The 12,899-nt window shown below is 43.0% G+C and overlaps 1 long non-coding RNA gene across 1 annotated transcript in view; it reads left to right on the top strand.

The window, feature by feature from the left end:
* Positions 1 to 11,075, top strand: part of Gm11264 (predicted gene 11264) — a 32,579-nt gene extending 21,504 nt beyond the window's left edge. Inside the window, exons 5-6 of the long non-coding RNA NR_151604.1 lie at positions 7,193 to 7,280; positions 9,408 to 11,075. This is a non-coding gene — a long non-coding RNA (predicted gene 11264). The remainder of the gene's footprint in view (positions 1 to 7,192; positions 7,281 to 9,407) is intronic.
* The last annotated feature ends 1,824 nt before the right edge of the window (positions 11,076 to 12,899 follow it).

Here is a 12,899-nt window from a genome sequence, read left to right as displayed (position 1 = left end):
GTCCCAAAGGTTTGGGTACGTTGTGGCTTCATTTTCATTAAACTCTAAAAAGTCTTTAATTTCTTTCTTTATTCCTTCCTTGACCAAGGTATCATTGAGAAGAGTGTTGTTCAGTTTCCATGTGAATGTTGGCTTTCTGTTATTTATTTTGTTATTGAAGATCAGCCTTAGTGCATGGTGATCTGATAGGATACATGGGACAATTTCAATATTTTTGAATCTGTTGAGGCCTGATTTGTGACCTATTATGTGGTCAATTTTGGAGAAGGTACCATGAGGTGCTGAGAAGAAGGTATATCCTTTTGTTTTAGGGTAAAATGTTCTGTAGATATCTGTCAGATCCATTTGTTTCATCACTTCTGTTAGTTTCAGTGTGTCCCTGTTTAGTTTCTGTTTCCATGATCTGTCCATTGGTGAAAGTGGTGTGTTGAAGTCTCCCACTATTATTGTGTGAGGCGCAATGTGTGCTTTGAGCTTTACTAAAGTTTCTTTAGTGAATGTGGCTGCTCTTGTATTTGGAGCATAGATATTCAGAATTGAGAGTTCCTCTTGGAGGATTTTACCTTTGATGAGAATGAAGTGTCCCTCCTTGTCTTTTTTGATGACTTTGGGTTGGAAGTCAATCTTATCAGATATTAGGATGGCTACTCCTGCTTGTTTCTTCATACCATTTGCTTGGAAAATTGTTTTCCAGCCTTTCATTCTGAGGTAGTGTCTATCTTTTTCTCTGAGATGAGTTTCCTGTAAGCAGCAAAATGTTGGGTCTTGTTTGTGTAGCCAGTTTGTTAGTCTATGTCTTTTTATTGGCGAGTTGAGACCATTGATGTTAAGAGATATTAAGGAAAAGTAATTGTTGCTTCCTGTTATTTTAGTTGTTAAGGGTGGCATTCTGTTCTTGTGGCTGTCTTCTTTTAGGTTTGTTGAGGGATTACCTTCTTGTTTTTTCTAGGGCGTTGTTCCCGTTCTTGTATTGGTTTTTTTCTGTTATTATCCTTTGAAGGGCTGGATTCGTGGAGAGATAATGCGTGAATTTGGTTTTGTCGTGGAATACTTTGGTTTCTCCCTCTATGATAATTGAGAGTTTGGCTGGGTATAGTAGCCTGGGCTGCAGTTTGTGTTCTCTTAGTGTCTGTATAACATCTGTCCAGGCTCTTCTGGCTTTCATAGTCTCTGGTGAAAAATCTGGTGTAATTCTGATAGGCTTGCCTTTATATGTTACTTGACCTTTTTCCCTTACTGCTTTTAGTATTCTATCTTTATTTAGTGCATTTGATGTTCTGATTATTATGTGTCGGGAGGAATTTCTTTTCTGGTCCAGTCTATTTGGAGTTCTGTAGGCTTCTTGTATGTTCATATGCATCTCATTCTTTAGATTTGGGAAGTTTTCTTCAATAATTTTGTTGAAGATGTTTGCTGGACCTTTGAGTTGAAAATCTTCATTCTCATCCACTCCTATTATCCGTACGTTTGGTCTTCTTATTGTGTCCTGGATTTCCTGGATATTTTGAGTTAGGATCTTTTTGCATTTTCCATTTTCTTTGATTGTTGTGCCGATGTTCTCTATGGAATCTTCTGCACCTGAGATTCTCTCTTCCATCTCTTGTATTCTGTTGCTGATGCTCAAATCTATGGTTCCAGATTTCTTTCCTAGGGTTTCTATCTCTAGTGTTGCCTCGCTTTGAGTTTTCTTTATTGTGTCTACTTCCCTTTTTAGGTCTAGTATGGTTTTGTTCATTTCCATCACCTGTTTGTATGTTTTTTCCTCTTTTTCTGTAAGGACTTCTACCTGTTTGATTGTGTTTTCCTGTTTTTCTTTAAGGACTTGTAACTCTTTAGCAGTGTTCTCCTGTATTTCTTTAAGTGATTTATTAAAGTCCTTCTTGATGTCCTCTACCATCATCATGAGATATGCTTTTAAATCTAGGTCTAGGTTCTCAGGTGTGTTGGGGTTCCCTGGACTGGGCGAAGTGGGTGTGCTGGGTTCTGGTGATGGTGAGTGGTCTTGGTTCCTGTTAGTAAGATTCCTCCGTTTACCTTTCGCCATCTGGTAATCTCTGGAGTTAGTAGTTATAGTTGACTCTGTTTAGAGATTGTTCTTCTGGTGATTCTGTTACCGTCTATCAGCAGACCTGGGAGACAGATTCTCTCCTCTGAGTTTCAGTGCTCAGAGCACTCTCTGCTGGCAAGCTCTCTTACAGGGAAGGTGCGCAGATATCTTGTATTTGGACCTCCTCCTGGCCGAAGAAGAAGGCCCAAAACAGGACCTTTCTCAGACACTGTGTTGCTTTGGCAGTTCCCAGGTGGTACAGACTCTCACCTAAGCAGACTAAATTCCTAAGTTCCTTGGAGTCCCGGGACCAAGATGGCGACCGCTGCTGCTGTGGCTTAGGCCGCCTCCCCAGCCGGGTGGGCACCTGTCCTCTGGTCCGGAAGGTGGCCGGCTGTCCCCGGCCCACACAGGGTGCTGCCTCAGCGCCTCTGTGCTTCCGCCTGTTCCAGAAGCTGTCAGGTTCTCTGGCGCACCCTCTCACCTGTTCAGACTAATTTCCTAAGTTCGGCGGGTCCCGGACCAAGATGGCGACCGCTGCTGCTGTGGCTTAGGTCGCCTCCCCAGCCGGGCGGGCACCTGTCCTCCGGTCCGGAAGGTGGCCGGCTGTCCCCGGCCCACACAGGGTGCTGCCTCAGCCCCTCTGTGCTTCTGCCTGTTCCAGAGGCTGTCAGGTTCTCTGGCGCACCCTCTCACCTGTTCAGACTAATTTCCTAAGTTCGGCGGGTCCCGGACCAAGATGGCGACCGCTGCTGCTGTGGCTTAGGTCGCCTCCCCAGCCGGGCGGGCACCTGTCCTCCGGTCCGGAAGGTGGCCGGCTGTCCCCGGCCCACACAGGGTGCTGCCTCAGCCCCTCTGTGCTTCTGCCTGTTCCAGAGGCTGTCAGGTTCTCTGGCGCACCCTCTCACCTGTTCAGACTAATTTCCTAAGTTCGGCGGGTCCCGGACCAAGATGGCGACCGCTGCTGCTGTGGCTTAGGTCGCCTCCCCAGCCGGGCGGGCACCTGTCCTCTGGTCCGGAAGGTGGCCGGCTGTCCCCGGACCACACAGGGTGCTGCCTCAGTGCCTCTGTGCTTCCGCCTGTTCCAGAAGCTGTCAGGTTCTCTGGCGCACCCTCTCACCTGTTCAGACTAATTTCCTAAGTTCGGCGGGTCTCGGACCAAGATCCTAAAGCAAAATCTTAAAGATGTTATTAAAAAGTAATAATTGTGATGCCTGGTAACTAGAATGCTGAGACGGATAGAAAGGTAGAAAATTGTTCAGCATTGAAGGAAAGGAAGCCCCAGCTCCTTGCCCTTCCCCCATGGCCCCTTGTTGAGCCTTAAGGAGGTTGAGGTAACTGAGTTTCACTGAAGTAAAGGGCCAGCTTATTTACAAGTCTGGAGATCTTAGTATCAATGACATCATTAGTCACCTCTTTAAATCTTTTCTGTTTCTCACCATTTGATTGTGGCAGTGTCTTCTGTAGCACAAGAGGACCTTGACTATCCTCTTTAGCTGGGGATGCCTTCCAAGTCCTGATCCTACTGCATCTAGCTAGCTAGGATCTTCCCACAATTTTCTTTTGCCTAATTTCTTCAAGATTTTGGTTGGAAGACATGTCCCATCTATATTGTGCTTTCTTCAGAGTACTGTAAGAACTAGCCAGTCCCCTACTGTCTTGTTACCATAAGCCCCCCAAGTAATGTCATCCTAAAGCCAGGTTTCTCCTTTGCTCCAGGTTGAAGCCTATTCTTTATTTCCTAGATTTAAGGGGTGAGACATCTTCTTTATTAAAAGTAGATCCATCCCATTTGTTGTGATGCCCTGGATACCCCATGGGACTGCCTTCTCTGACTAGTGCATGTATGCTCTATCTTCTTGGAGTGTTCACTGTTAGCTTGTAGCTTCCCCTTCCCTGGAGAATTGCTATTGCTAAATGAGAGCCTTTGTGCCTTGTGAGATACATTACCAGCCTATAGGCAATACTCGAGGACACAGAAAAGTCAGCCCTTTGTCTCAGGGCCAAATCTGAAGAGAAATTCATGCTCCATGGCTCCTTGTCGGTACAGGCTGCAGTTAGATTTAACGGGGACCACATCATGCTCTACTTTCCTCTGCCTTACCTTGGTGCCTTCATTCCACTTCCCTTGGGAACATAAACACAAGAATGCCTGTCTCAGGCTCTGCATCAGGGGAACCTGACAATCACCCTCATTATGAATGTTTATGGCAGGTGGGTAAGACTCTGGGAGTGGTAATGTGATTGGAGAGGGCTTAGCACATAATTTACCCTAATAAGTGTTTGCTAAATGAATGGATTTTCCAGGCTTGCTGTTTGGATTAAAGGTACCACAGCTATTATCAGAAAATCTATTTCCCAAGAAGGGCCCAGCTCACTGACTCACTCCTAGACTTAAAATGGAATGACTAGGAAAATTTCATAAGGCTTATTGCTGAACAGAAAGAAATTGATGACTGTTAATGATGTTAATTAATCAACAGGGATTATTCCATGCCAACTCTTCCCAGTATGTCACTGAGTCCTCTGTCTGTGGTGAGTCTGGTGAGAAAACAACAGCAACAAACAACGAAACCCAAAGAACCTTTCATCTTTTTTTTTCCTTTTTCTTTTAGTAGATATTTTCTTTACTTACATTTCAAATGTTATCCCTTTTCCTGGTTTCCCCTCCAAAGAACCCCCCCTTTTTTTGGTTTGGTTGGTTTATTTGGGCGGGGGGGGGGGGTTCCGAGACAGGGTTTCTCTGTCCTGGAACTCACTCTGTAGACCAGGCTGGCCTCGAACCCAGAAATCCGCCTGCCTCTGCCTCCCAAGTGCTGGGATTAAAGGCGTCCAAAGAACTTTTTATCTTTTAAGGCACATGTTATCTCAACAAGAGGAAAAGAGTTAGTCTAAGGAAACAATTGGGGAAATTATAAGATACCACATAATCCCATGGGAAAACATAAGTGACAGACTCTGAAGAGGCTCAGAGAAGTCAGTGTGGGTGTTCACCAGTTAGGCAGGTCTGGGGATAGGAGCAGGAGAAAGAAGCCATTCCAAGCCGGTGAAGCAGTAGGAAAAAGGAGTGGAGATAATTGTGAGGTTGCCAGTGTTTGCCGGAAAATAGAAACCTAGAAATGTTCCTTCCATCTTTGTATTGTCATGAACATTTGAATTTCTGCTTACTTACTCATGCATTTGTTCAACCAGTTCCCAAACACTTTCTTGAACACCTGCTCTATCCAGGCACTCCCATGTCTTGGGAATACAGCAGTAAAGATTCCTATCCTGGCTTTCAAGGAACTGGCAGGTCAGCAATAGGGCATTGTAATACACAGTGGCCCTGATTCTATAGGGTAACAGGGTGCTGAGAGAACTGGGGAGAGGCAAGCAATATATACTTGCAGGAAATCACAGCTATTTTGTTCCCTGATGGGTAGATAGAATTCAGCTAGCTAACAGGGTGCAAGGAAAAAGTTCTGGAGTTGCACAGGACATTGAGAGAACTGCAGTGTGAATGGTGTGTGTGGAGGGTAGAGAGACAAAGGAAGGACAATAACGAGGGGCCAGGTAAGGAACAGCCACAGACCAAGCAAAAGAGAACAGGCTTTCAGAGTCCATGACCACCACTCATGAAGTACTAAAATTATATAGTAAGAGTCACGTGAGGCACCAGCTTGAGGAGCTTGGAGAATAAAACCCTGACCTGGATGCTAACAGATGCTCCATAGCGTTATCATCTCATACTAATTGATGGTGAGTGAGAAGAAAGACAGGGCCAATGGAGGTAGGTATTTTGTTAGGTTCCAGAAAGCGGAAGCATGACCACTGGAAACATGGGGACCTCAGAACAGGAATCAAGACTTTTCGTATTTCTATAGATTCTCATGAAGTTAGGGAACTTAGGAGGAAAAATACAATTGTGGGGGAAGACTAGAATTCAATTTTCAACCCGTTGAGTTTGTACTCAAAGGAACCTCTTAAATGGATGGATCTGGAAGTTTTGACGTGCTAAGAATAGATTTGGAGTTTCTACTAAGAAACACACTTTCTTACACTACTGTGCTTAGTCATCAATACTCTTCCCATCCCACTACATTACACCATTGCACTACATCCTCCTCTTCATCTTATTGGAAAGTTTTACTTTGTTTAGAGAAAATAGGATCCTCAGAAGTTTTATACAAAGTTTTGCAAATGGGCAAAATGTGTATTTTCCTGGTGCTGTGAGTCACGGGCTTTTGTGAGGTTTTCACTGGTTTTCTTGAATCTCCTCTGAAGTAGAAAACCAGAGAGACTAAAGATGAATATCTCTTCTATCTCACTTTCTCTTTGTATATTTACTCTGAATTAGTTTTCATAGTTTGAGCCATGAAGTCCTTACTTCCCCCTTTCTCGTTGCTAGTTTTATAACAGATCGTTACCTACTTGTGATTTAAATTCTTCTTACTGGGATTTCCCAACACATATAGCTCTACATTGGCCCTAAATTGATATCACTTTGTTTATTTTTGCAATGCAGTTATATAAATCTCCGACTCAATTCAAAGCTACTTATTCTTTACTAAGTTAAACCTTGTCTGTTTCTGGAAGCTGGACCCAAAGAAGTAGAGTATGGCCCATTCTCTCTGTCTCTTTCCTGTTTCAGGTAGTTGTGCTGTGGGTAGCAGCATTGGGAGGGTGAGAATGAGTGGAAAAAATTAGGTCATGCAACTGCAGCATGTTTAAGGTGGCAAGCTTAAAGTGCCCACTTCTACTTCATTGGATAGGATACTTTTCCTGGCTCAATCTTCAAGTGTAGTAAAAAGTCCCTGGTTAGATACTGTAGGTGATGTTTAAAGTTTGTGTATGTCATGGAGAACTGTGATATCTACCTGTTGTTTCTGGTAGAAAACCCTCTGTATCCTTCTTGTAGCAGCCCCTTATTGCTGTTTATTCTGGATTGGAGACCTGAGCTAAGTCTAAGGGGAAACTTGGAATCTTTCCTCTTTTCTCAGGATACATGAAAAGCAGAAATGAGGCAACCTTCCTAATTTGTGACTCACCTATTTACTTCGTCTTAGAATCCTATCTCTAAGATACATTGATCATTTTCCTGGGATGTGGTGCCACCAGATATAGTGAAGTCTCATCCCAATTTCTTCTTTCTAAATTTGCTTTCAGATTTGAGGAGCGAGTCATTGTGGGTAGACCTGGTTTGGTTGGACAGGAGAAATGAGCCCATTTACTTCCCACCAAGAACATGAAGAGGGTAAATACTGATAATCTCAGATCTTTTTTTTTTTTTTTTTTTTTAATGCCTTCCAACAGATGGTCTATGATTCTTCTGAAAAGTCCTTTTGGGAACAAATCCTGTGTCAGGGATGGCCACACCATAGTTTCCAGCTTTGAGTGGTCTCTTTTTGCTGACTGGCAGGGAGGGGTCTCAGCATCTATCACTCTTTATTTGTACGGTCTTTTAATTGGTACACAAGATATAATTTCTTCTCCTTCCTGACTATCTTCACTTCAGTGAATTTACAAGGTCAAGTCAGATTAAATCTTAGAAGCATGGCCTCGATGAATAATGTAGCTATTCGCTGAGTCTTGTTCTAACACATATTCATGCTATAACACATTACCTGTTATATCCTCTATTCATTTTAATAAAATCTCTCTTATTAGTTCTTTATGTCAACCTCATATTTTATCTTCTCTGTAGTCTCAAAAAAATCTCCTCATCTCCTCTGTGTGCAACACAACATTATTTAATCCACCTGGTTATGAGAATTTATGAAAACCCTTCTGTTTAACCCATGGTCATTATAAATCTAGCAAAGCACTTTGAATACAGCAAATGCTCTGCTGAATTGGTAGGTAGGTGGAGTTAGATCATGGCAAGAGCTTAAAACAAACTTAAACAATAACATAGTTGGGATCTATTTAATAATTAATATTTGGACAAGGAGGCACACAAATTTCTCAAGGTCATTCAGATTTGCAATTTATAAGATGCTCCCAGTGTGGTGTTTCAAAAACATATTTACAACCAGCAAAGCACACTGCTGGAACAAAGCTGCCCAGATGGGCACTGCCTGATAACAAGTTAGGACATGGGCGGGGGGCGTCTAAAAGAAGATCCAAGTACGAGTGTCCCCAGAAATGGCCATATGCCTTACGTAGTGTTCTAATCAGGTAGATGAGGTTGTATGGCCAGGTACTGGGCTAGTTTTAGCTGTATAAGGTGAAGCAGAAAACAAGGTAACCTGAGCCAAATCCTGCAGGGCCAATGGGGTCCATATGGACACGATCAGGCACTCGAGCATCCTATATTGCATAGCCATGTGGCCTGAGCCACCAGGCTTCTGAGCATCTGGGCTTCAACAAAGCAGACCTCTGAACAAACTTCATCTTCAAAGGTGGCTGTAGACAGAGGGCTTCAAAAAGGGCTCAGGGATCTCTGGGTAACACTCAAATCTGGCTACACTAAAAAGTCCCTGTGTACATGAACAGAGGCTTAGCTGTTCTTTAAACAGCTCATTAGTCATGCCTGAACCTTATAAACAATGCAATGCCCATAGATACATGTCATTCCAAAAAATGTTTGAAAGATCATCTAGACACATCTAAATTTAATTTGATTTGCTAATTTGCAAGAACCAAGTCTAATAATACCAGCTGCATGGGCCTCAACTTCCCCTCAATCAACTCCTCGTCAAACAGTGCAGACACTTGCCTATTCAGATGATCACACTCATGAAAATCATTACTACAAGGTTACATGCACAGGCAGATCATACATCTTCACCAAGCCTAGGGTCCTATACACTCTCCTGCCCATGCTCTACAGCCTATGCTGGACCATGCAGCTGCTTGGGGTCACTCTTTGACCACCACTGTAGGTAGAACAGCTGTGGTCACAACTTAGCCAGAGAGTTGCTGCCAAGAGAGGGATGAGAGCTAACCTAGGGAACAGCTTTTTCTGTTCTGAGTAGGTTAGGAATGTGGGTGGAGCCAGGGATAATGGGCACAGCTGATGTCACTTTTTCAAGAAGGCAGGAACCCCTTTCCTCCACGGAGAGATGAGTGAAGGCAGCTGCATGCTGCTGATGCAGCAGCGAAAATGAGCTGGTAGAGCCCAGCTTCAGGAGGAGCAGTTGCTGTGGTCTGGAGGGCAGCACCAGGTCACTGGGCCCTGCTCCAGGGCTCATACATCATAGGGAGAGGAGGATGCTGGTCCTAAGGAATTGGCAAAGGTTTCTGATTCATTGTATTTGTGAACCACTGTGCTATCATGTGTGTGTGTGTGTGTGTGTGTGTGTGTGTCTCGGGGGACACAGTCTCACCTTTTCCAGTATGTGTGAACATTATCCTTAGGGATTTTTTTTTTCTTTTGCAGCTTCTGACCAGCAGAAAAAGCTGAGGATTGGTGGCACTGAATGAACACATGTAATGCCCCCGTCCTTGCTTTGAGAGCTTATGCTCTCACTGTCTTGAATAACGAGTACCTCGAGTAACCACAGAGTCTCATCTAGACCCCTTTACCCCATGCCTGATGCAGTCCCCTTTTTTTCTGTCCAGTCCAAAGGAGCTCAGTGGGGCCCTGAACCCTAACTCTTATGGAATACATTTGATATTTGAGAATCAATGAATAAGGGCTACAGTAAGATTCAATCCTGGCCAATAAATTACCAACTGAAGATACAGGAGTGTGTCTTTAATATGGGAGTTTATGTTCAGCAAATTATTAAAGAAAGGACTCCACTGGTCATTAGATTCTACTATATTGAGTATTCAGGCTTTTCACTATATTTTAAAACATTTTAGATATATTAATTGTATAAACGATGAATTTCAGTGGCACAGTCTTATACATTCATAAGGTGCACTTTGAACATTGACTGTCAGGCCCTCCTCTTTCTCTTGTCTTTACACTCCTATATATGACCAATGCCCTTCAGTAGTTCTGACTCTCAGCCAGGCCTACATTAAGAACTTCTGTACAGGCAGCCTGCTATCACTAGCAGTGACTCTGTGAGTGGGCCTGTGGCTCCTGGATGACCAGGTTTCCTGATAAAACCAACAGATGCTGAGTGCCTTTATCTTTGACAAACATCACGAAACTTTGAACCCCTGTGCCTTTTCCTTCTTCCCGTCTTGGACCTCAGCAGACATATTTGCTGTCCTTGGCTCAGCGATGGGATTGGCCATTCTTTGAATTTACTCCTTCTTGGCCATCTTCTCAGCAACAGCTGCCTTCCCAGCTTGACTTCGGTCTCCATGAATCCTATGGATAAATCCATAAGCTGAACGCACCTGTGCCTGGCAGCTGGAAATTATAATCTCTCACTATGTGATGTACCTCCCTTCTTGAGAAGGGAGTAGGCAACAGAGCTTTAAAATTAATATTTGAATTGAACCATTACTCTTTTTGTTCTCTTGAAAAAAATCACGCCCATCAAAATTCTTCTCTCAGCATGATATTTGGATATCACCATCTAAAATAAGTTTTTATACTAAAGTATAAAGGTCCACTAAGATATCAGTCAAATATGTGGCTCTTATGATTTTGGAGAAAGAGGCCTTATTTACTTTGGTTTCCATCTTCTGAAGATTCTGTACTGGCAGGTCTGCAATATTCTGATATGGGTATTTTTATTCTTTTCTTCTTATGGATGAAACTAACTTGTCCAAAGTCTAAGGTTACAAGACGCCTCTGTAGAAACTCCACTTTTCTTTGACAGTTAAATTTAGTAACTGGGTCTCCTCCCTCCTAGCCACAGGTATGGAAGCTGACTCCTCCCCTTCACGTACTCTGCAGGAGCCCTGTATTTAGCTTTGTTTAGACTCATTACAGTCTCCAGATAACACGGGAAATATTTCCCAATGGAAATTTTCCTTTTTGTGCAAACTTCATAAGCAAAGAATATAAGGAGCTGTTGTTTATAGTCTTTTTAATTAATGCATTATAACTAGGACCAATTTGGTATCTTATATACATCTAATTTTCCATCTCAATGTCCCAAAATGATGGTCATTTGCAATGTATTGATTAAAGATACTGATATTAGACCTTGTGTTACTTTTCTCATTGCTGTGACAGAATGCCTGACAAAGGTGGCTAAGGAGAGGAAGGGTTCATGGTTTGAGGGCACAGCTTGTTATGCTAATTATGGTGGCAAAAGTCTGAGGTGACCGGTCACATTGCCCCTCCAGTCAGGGAGCAGAGAGAGATGAGCTCATTTTCCCCTTGTGTTCAGTCTGGGATTCCAACACGTGGGATGGTGCTACCCAAATTTAGGGTGCATGTTCCCACCTCAGGTCATGAACTCTAGAAATACACTCACAGATGTGCCAACAGGCTTAGAAGCACTTTTAGATCCCTGAAGATGACAATTAATATTAAGCACAAGTCCACCATTTGTTAACCTGGCAAATGCAAATATTAACTATAAGCCAATATCGTCTGCCTCTTGTGCCCATAGGCTCAAACCCATGTTGTGATAAAAAAAAAAAAAAAAAAAAAAAAAAGGAATTCAATCCAGCTTCAAAAGAGTCAGTGGAACATTTCCAGCACTATTCTAAAGTGTGGTCTCACCTGAGACTCACGGGGTCCCTTAACTGTGAGCCCCTAGAACATTAAAAACCCAAGTTACCCAGTTCTGGAATACAGTGTTGTATAGAACCATTGCCATTCCAAAAAATGAAATGATAGGGCCCAGCAGGAAAAGATTGGGCCAAAACAAGACTAAAACCCAGCAGGAAAAACATTCATTCCCGAAGGTCTGCATTTGGCATCTGGAACTTATGATGGAATATTCTCAGTTCCAAAAGCTTAGGTACTCCATCCTCCCCCATCTCTGCTGCTTGCAATGCATGCAGCCTCTTTGGGGCGGATTCTACTCCATGTATGAACCTTTTCTTGGATGTGCCATAGTTCTGGCATTTCTAACATCACGGGCTCTTCACTGAAATTCAGGCTTCACTGTCACAGATTTATGCAATAGCTCCTTAGCGTTTGCTTGCATTGAATCGGTTTTAGTTTACTTTCTATCACTGTGATAAACATCATCACCAAAAGAAATGTATGAAAGAATGGATTTATTTTATCTTGTGCTTCTACAGCATAGTCAACCACTGCACAACATCATAGCAGGAACTCCAGGCAGGCACCTGGAGTCAGAGTCTGAAGCAGACAGAGATCATGAATAAAATGTCTCTTAATGGATTGTTCCTCATGGTTTTGCTAGCCTGCTTTCTTGTATAATCCAGAAACTACCTTCTCATGGGTGGCATTGACCACAGTAGCCTGGGTCCTCCCACATGAACTATTAAGCAAGAAAAATTTTCATAGGCTTGCTTACAGGCAAATACTATGGAGGCATTTTCCCAATGCTTCCCTCTTCCTAGACTTAGGGGGTCTAGGAAGGTGTCGTGGCAGGCAGAGAATAGATCCACAAAAGGGTGAGAATGAAAACTCAGTTGAGATCAATGTCATTAACCTGGATCAAACTTAGGGAAGTCTGATGCCAGGTGGCTTATTTTCTAATATAGTTTTGGGGGAAATTTTTCTGGTGTCAATCCCCAGTACACAAGGAAGCAAAAATCACATTGAAACTCGACTTAAGAATACATGGCATTTCTTCCACCAAGATGGGTTCTGGAGATAGGCTACCTGTATTAGTTTAAGGTCCTAAGGAAGGATGTGGTGGCCTGGCCTTGGTTATACAGATAGTGGAGAGGTCATTTGGGTTATTAGTCACCACTTGGTTCTGGTTATAGGAGCTTGTGGGAGCCTTTGGCTATACAGATAATGTAAAGGCCATTTATACTACTAGATATATCCAATCCTGGTTGTGGGAGCTTGGAAGACCCTGGATCTCCAGGTAAT

The sequence above is a fragment of the Mus musculus genome, chromosome 4, assembly GCF_000001635.26.
Source record: "Mus musculus strain C57BL/6J chromosome 4, GRCm38.p6 C57BL/6J".
Classification (NCBI taxonomy): domain Eukaryota; kingdom Metazoa; phylum Chordata; class Mammalia; order Rodentia; family Muridae; genus Mus; species Mus musculus.
Note: the sequence above shows the minus strand (reverse complement) of the source record. Positions and strands in the feature narration are given on the sequence as shown.